Genomic DNA, 8243 nt, shown 5'->3' on the forward strand with positions numbered 1-8243 from the left:
ACCGTTGATTGTACCCTGTGGCCAGCCCTTGTCCCTCCATGCTGTAAAAGGAGAATGTGTGCTAGAAATGCCTATTCACTGGCCGCCCCCCCCCCCCACTCGCACAACCAGCCTCGTGGAGCAGGAAAACCAACATGGCTGCTGACCGGCTTTGCACAGTCGGAAACACACACCGCATCCTCCCTTTCGACCCGTGCTCCGCTAAGACGTTAACGAACAATATAAAGAAAGGCTAGGTCCAGCCCCCAAACCACAACAAAGGTCACAATCAACATTCATTGCTGTCGGTGGGTTTGGCTATGAAGAAAAGCTCACTGAACGATGAATGCCACTGTGTCCTCGACCTCCTCGGACCGCCCGTCACTGTGAATAGTGTCACCGTATGCTGATGATGGTATTTATTTGCATATTGAAAAAAAGGAACGCATCTTGATCCTACTAGCTGGGATATTGGCAGGGGTATATATTTTTATTTTTTTTGCGTGTGTTTTATGATAGTGCAGACTTTTTTATTCTGTTATATATGTAGGTATATTAAAGTGTGTAAAGAAATACTTTTTCTATGACAATCAGAATACTATATTACATTAGTGATCATTGAAAAAGCTAAACATAGCTTTTTCAAAAAGATATGATTTGAAATGGACCATCAAGCTGGTAAGTATATTGGTTCAATCATTCTTTGATTACTTCCAATTCTTAGCAACGTTTCTTTTCACTCATCACACTATCACCCCTGCACTTCAACCCATTCTGCAATTTCAAAAATAAAAATAATCTGACAATTGATGATTATGTGTGTTCTTATTGTCGCTGGTTCACTTATTCGGTGCACATTCAGAAGCCAAACCATCGATTAAAATCGTGAGGGGATGAATAATGGGACTGAATGTCTCTTTTCAGGATGCCTGTGAGCTATTCAATTGGTATCACTTACACAGCATAGTGTCGGCAACAATTAGCCTAATAGCTTTTGTCTGTGTATGGAGGCAGAGAGGCCCAGCCCATCAATAAGAAACTGCAATTACATTCCCCATCACATCTGTCTAACTGTGAAACCGGTAGCCTAGTTCACCGTGAACTGTACCACATTGTTCTAGCAAGTACTCCTGATTTAATTGCGTTTTTTATTGTTGATGGAAGTTAGAAGCATTGGGGGTATTAAAACTTTCCTATTAATTTGCTAATTAATACACAATTTGTTTTCCTTAAATTCTAATCAAACGGGTATCTATAGGTGAGCCTGATAAATGCATAGGGCACTTGGATGTTGATGAATTGCTTTGTGTAAAGCAGATTATAGTAGTATTTCCCTAATCATTAGTTTGACAATGTGGCAATGGGTCTTCTCTTCCCCCTGATGGTAACGGATATGAACGCTGAATACTTATATTTAGTCCCATTTGTATAGGCAGGTTTTAGCCACCTGCAAAGTATACACACATGAAAAATGAAACAGAAAATCTATAAGCAGGAAGTGAAAATTAAGCATTAGGCAAGCATTGATTTGCATGTAGTTAATAATTCACTGTACAGTTGGTGATAATAAAACTGCAGAGCCCAATTATCTTCATAAACAGAAGGGGTCAGCCAATACAGGGTTAATATTAAACTGAGTTGGTTACACTCACTTAGTCTTATAAATCACACTTCACTAAACGCAATAGTGTATAGTGATGATGTGTGCTTATCTGTGGTGCAATTCAAGAAAAATTCTCAACATTTACACTTTACCATTATATAAACGGACACAATTCTATCTTAAGAGATCTTTCCAGATAAATAATAAAGTCTGTGTTGCATTGAATTAAGGCACTAAGGTCAACTGAGCCTGAGGAGCAGAGAACACGTAATTGTAGCTGATAAGTGCAAATGATGACTTAAACGTTGATGACAGCTAATCTCTCATGATCATAAAATAGATTTATCTATATTGTGTTTTTCTTTAAACCGTTATATCATTACCTTAATACAAAAGTGCAACGCGTTTCTCCCGAGTATACGATAGTGAACTCTATCGATGGGCTCGTCAAGACGAATGAGATGCAAACGCGAGCCGCTGGGTAAGGTTCAATATTTATTATGTCCACAAGAGGGACACAAAGGACGGGATATGAGAAATCGTACACTGTTTGAGAAAGGTCCAGCTGCAGGCTTGGGCGTTTCAGTCATGACCATGGTCATGACACAAGAACGCCCTTTAGGGGTTCCTGGTAGCGTTTCATCGACCAATCACGAGGTGGTTCGAGAGGCATACTGGGTTTCGCAAGGCATACTGCGAAGCACAGTCGCAAAGCATACTATGCTTTCCTTCCTTATTGGCAATTTTACCTCTCTCGTTAGATTTAGCAATCATGGAGCCCCCACTTGGCTAACGTTAGTTCTATGCTACCCGTACTTGAAACTGCTGTTTGAGAAAATCGAACTAGCGAATGTTACGGAAGTTGACAGCCGTGCGAAGAAGAAGGGGTTCGGTGTTGACGGTGAAAGTTAGGCCGGTTTATCGCCTCCGTGGTGAGTACAGTCCACTGATGCGATGACAATACACAATGATCAATCATCAATAAAGAGGATATAGATGACATTACAATTTATGTGTCTTTTTCTATTATTTCCCTTATGTTTTTTTCATGACGACCAATAAAATACGACAGTGTTACCCCTTAGGGTTTTTTCATGACGACTGATAAAAAACGACAGTGTTACCCCTTATGTTGTTTTTTTTCATGACGACCAATCAAAAACAACAGTGTTACCCCTTGTGTTTTTTTTCATGACGACCAATCAAAAACAACAGTGTTACCCCTTATGGTTTTTTTCATGACGACCAAAGAAAAATGACAGTGTCACCCCTCATGTTTCATTTGATAAAAACGACAGTGTTACCCCTTATGTTTTCTTCATGACGACCGATTAAAAACAACAGTGTTACCCCTTATGTTTCATTTGATTAAAACGACAGTGTTACCCCTTGTGGTTTTTTTCATGACGACCAAAGAAAAACAACATGTTACCCCCGATGTTTTATTTGATCAATATCGACAGGTTTACCCCTTATGTTTATTTCATGATGGCCGATAGAAAACGAATGAGTTACCCCTTATGTTTTTTTTCTTGACGACCAATAAAACCAACAGTGTTACCCCTTATGTTTTTTTTCATGACGACCAAAGAAAAACAACAGTGTTACCCCTTATGTTTTTTTTCATGACGACCAATAAAAAACAACAGTGTTACCCCTTGTGGTTTTTTTCATGACGACCAAAGAAAAACAACAGTGTTACCCCCTATGTTTTTTTTCATGACGACCAATTAAAAACAACTTATATTTTATTTGACAAAGACATCAATAAAGAGGATATACATGACATTAAAATGTATGTGTGTTTTTCTATTATTTCCCTTATGTTTTTTTTCATGACGACCAATAAAATACGACAGTGTTACCCCTTATGTTTTTTTTCATGACAACCATTAAAAAACAACAGTGTTACCCCTTATGTTTTTTTTCATGATGACCAATTAAAAACAACAGTGTTACCCCTTATGTTTTTTTTCATGACGACCAATAAAAAACTAATTATATTTTATTTGACAAAGACAACAGTGTTACCCCTTATGTTGTTTTTTATTGAAGACCAATAAAAAACAAGTGTTACCCCTTATGGTTTTTTTCATGACGATCAATAAAAAACAACAGTGTTGCCCCTTATGTTTTTTTTCATGACAACCATTAAAAAACGACAGTGTTACCCCTTATGTTTTTTTTCATGATGACCAATTAAAAACAACAGTATTACCCCTTATGTTTTTTTTCATGACGACCAATAAAGAACTACTTATATTTTATTTGACAAAGACAACAGTGTTACCCCTTATGTTTTTTTTCATGAAGACCAATAAAAAACAACAGTGTTACCCCTTATGTTTTTTTTCATGACGATCAATAAAAAACTACAGTGTTACCCCTTATGTTTTTTTTCATGACGATCAATAAAAAACAACAGTGTTACCCCTTATGTTTTTTTTCATGACGACCATTAAAAAATGACAGTGTTACCCCTTATGTTTTTTTTCATGACGATCAATAAAAAACAACAGTGTTACCCCTTATGTTTTTTTTCATGACGACCATTAAAAAACGACAGTGTTACCCCTTATGTTTTTTTTCATGATGACCAATTAAAAACAACAGTATTACCCCTTATGTTTTTTTTCATGACGACCAATAAAAAACTACTTATATTTTATTTGACAAAGACAACAGTGTTACCCCTTATGTTTTTTTTCATGAAGACCAATAAAAAACAACAGTGTTACCCCTTATGTTTTTTTTCATGACGATCAATAAAAAACAACAGTGTTACCCCTTATGTTTTTTTTCATGACGACCATTAAAAAACGACAGTGTTACCCCTTATGTTTTTTTTCATGACGACCAATAAAAAACTACTTATATTTTATTTGACAAAGACAACAGTGTTACCCCTTATGTTGTTTTTCATGAAGACCAATAAAAAACAACAGTGTTACCCCTTATGTTGTTTTTCATGAAGACCAATAAAATACGACAGTGTCACCCCTTATGGTTTTTTCATGACGACTGATAAAAAACGACAGTGTTACCCCTTATATTTTATTTGACAAAGACAACAGTGTTACCCCTTATGTTTTTCTTCATGACGACCAATTAAAAACAACAGTGTTACCCCTTATGTTTTTTTTCATGACGACCAATAAAAAACAACAGTGTTACCCCTTATGTTTTTTTTCATGACAACCATTAAAAAACAACAGTGTTACCCCTTATGTTTTTTTTTCATGACGACCAATAAAAAACTACTTATATTTTATTTGACAAAGACAACAGTGTTACCCCTTATGTTGTTTTTCATGAAGACCAATAAAAAACAACAGTGTTACCCCTTATGTTGTTTTTCATGAAGACCAATAAAAAACAACAGTGTTACCCCTTATGTTTTTTTTCATGACGATCAATAAAAAACAACAGTGTTACCCCTTATGTTTTTTTTCATGACGATCAATAAAAAACAACAGTGTTACCCCTTATGTTTTTTTTCATGACGACTATTAAAAAATGAAAGTGTTACCCCTTATGTTTTTTTTCATGACGATCAATAAAAAACAAGTGTTACCCCTTATGTTTTTTTTCATGACGACCATTAAAAAACGACAGTGTTACCCCTTATGTTTTTTTTCATGATGACCAATTAAAAACAACAGTATTACCCCTTATGTTTTTTTTCATGACGACCAATAAAAAACTACTTATATTTTATTTGACAAAGACAACAGTGTTACCCCTTATGTTTTTTTTCATGAAGACCAATAAAAAACAACAGTGTTACCCCTTATGTTTTTTTTCAAGACGATCAATAAAAAACAACAGTGTTACCCCTTATGTTTTTTTTCATGACGACCATTAAAAAACGACAGTGTTACCCCTTATGTTTTTTTTCATGACGAGCAATAAAAAACTACTTATATTTTATTTGACAAAGACAACAGTGTTACCCCTTATGTTGTTTTTCATGAAGACCAATAAAAAACAACAGTGTTACCCCTTATGTTGTTTTTCATGAAGACCAATAAAATACGACAGTGTCACCCCTTATGGTTTTTTTCATGACGACCAATAAAAAACTACTTATATTTTATTTGACAAAGACAACAGTGTTACCCCTTATGTTGTTTTTCATGAAGACCAATAAAAAACAACAGTGTTACCCCTTATGTTTTTTTTCATGACGACCAATAAAAAACAACAGTGTTACCCCTTATGTTTTTTTTCATGACAACCATTAAAAAACAACAGTGATACCCCTTATGTTTTTTTTCATGACGACCAATTAAAAACAACATTGTTACCCCTTATGTTTTTTTTCATGACGACCAATAAAAAACTACTTATATTTTATTTGACAAAGACAACAGTGTTACCCCTTATGTTGTTTTTCATGAAGACCAATAAAAAACAAGTGTTACCCCTTATGTTTTTTTTCATGACGATCAATAAAAAACAACAGTGTTACCCCTTATGTTTTTTTTCATGACAACCATTAAAAAACGACAGTGTTACCCCTTATGTTTTTTTTCATGACGACCAATAAAAAACTACTTATATTTTATTTGACAAAGACAACAGTGTTACCCCTTATGTTGTTTTTCATGAAGACCAATAAAAAACAGTGTTACCCCTTATGTTGTTTTTCATGAAGACCAATAAAAAACAACAGTGTTACCCCTTATGTTTTTTTTCATGACGATCAATAAAAAACAACAGTGTTACCCCTTATGTTTTTTTTCATGATGATCAATAAAAAACAACAGTGTTACCCCTTACGTTTTTTTTCATGACGACCATTAAAAAACGACAGTGTTACCCCTTATGTTTTTTTTCATGACGATCAATAAAAAACAACAGTGTTACCCCTTATGTTTTTTTTCATGACGACCAATAAAAAACTACTTATATTTTATTTGACAAAGACAACAGTGTTACCCCTTATGTTTTTTTTCATGACGATCAATAAAAAACAACAGTGTTACCCCTTATGTTTTTTTTCATGACGACCAATAAAAAACTACTTATATTTTATTTGACAAAGACAACAGTGTTACCCCTTATGTTTTTTTTCATGACGATCAATAAAAAACAACAGTGTTACCCCTTATGTTTTTTTTCATGACGACCATTAAAAAACGACAGTGTTGCCCCTTATGTTTTTTTTCATGACGATCAATAAAAAACAACAGTGTTACCCCTTATGTTTTTTTTCTTGACGACCAATAAAAAACAACAGTGTTACCCCTTATGTTTTTTTTCATGACGACCAATAAAAAACAACAGTGTTACCCCTTTTGTTTTTTTCATGACGACCAAAGAAAAACAACAGTGTTACCCCCTATGTTTTATTTGATGAATATCGACAGTGTTACCCCTTATGTTTATTTCATGACGGCCGATAAAAAACGACAGAGTTACCCCTCATGTTTTTTCCATGTTGATCAATAATAAACGACAGTTGTACACCTGTCGACGTTTTTGCAGGGATTCGAACCTGAGCTGTTTAGAGTATTAACCTCCGAACTTATCAATGCACCATCAAGACACTGTAAAAAGTCAACACAATGGTTATACTTGACTTTATAATTCGCATGAAATAGAGATATGAGTCTTCCAACAGATGACATCAACCGGACTTGAACCCGGGGCCCCAGGGGGTTAGCTCACAGCTCTCTCCACTTCCCACTGAGATTTATAATTTTAATATGTCTGTGGTTATATATGATTAATGTGTTTTCCACAGAAATTGAGCCGCGGTCGCCAGTGGGTTAGGCAGAGTACACTCCACTGCACCATTGAGGCGATGACAATACACAATGATCAATGATCAATAAAGAGGATATACATGACATTAAAATGTATGTGTGTTTTTCTATTATTTCCCTTATGTTTTTTTTCATGACGACCAATAAAATACGACAGTGTTACCCCTTATGGTTTTTTCATGACTGATAAAAAACGAGTGTTACCCCTTATATTTTATTTGACAAAGACAACAGTGTTACCCCTTATGTTTTTCTTCATGACGACCAATAAAAAAACAGTGTAATAGATCACTAACTAGCAGAGAGTCGTAAGCACTTTCCACCCTTTTCAGTGGAGAAATTGGACTCCCCAAGCAATGTTATACTTAAAAGGAGCAAGTAAGTTACATGTTAATTTAGTCTTTCGGCCTTTAGCATATAAACAAAGCAACGAAGCAACTGTCCCATATTTCTAACTGCATTTGAAGTAGACATCGAGACTCACAACAAATGGACGCTTTAGGACAGTTATCATGATTTGTCTCAATATCAGAATAACAACAATGGGTCAAATAGCAATGGCTGGTGGAATGGCCATGAAGTAGGTCTGTATATGCAGTGTAAGCTTGTCCAGGCCCTCCAAGTCAGGATGTAGGCTATGAATCTGAATGAAAAGTAGGTGAATAGGTAGTAGCCATACCCAAAATGCACCAGAATACAGGAAATCTGTAATCGGCGTCGACGCATCCTTCGAATGCAGCCTTCGAAGGATGCGTCCTAGGAATTGGGACACAGCCTATTTCACTGCTGATCAACACTACGAATGCTGGTAACGAATAAATTGTAAGAAGACACACCATGTGAAGTTATTTTCCAAATACGATTTGAAAAGATATGGACGTTTATATACA

This window comes from Gadus chalcogrammus, chromosome 12, assembly GCF_026213295.1.
Source record: "Gadus chalcogrammus isolate NIFS_2021 chromosome 12, NIFS_Gcha_1.0, whole genome shotgun sequence".
NCBI lineage: Eukaryota > Metazoa > Chordata > Actinopteri > Gadiformes > Gadidae > Gadus > Gadus chalcogrammus.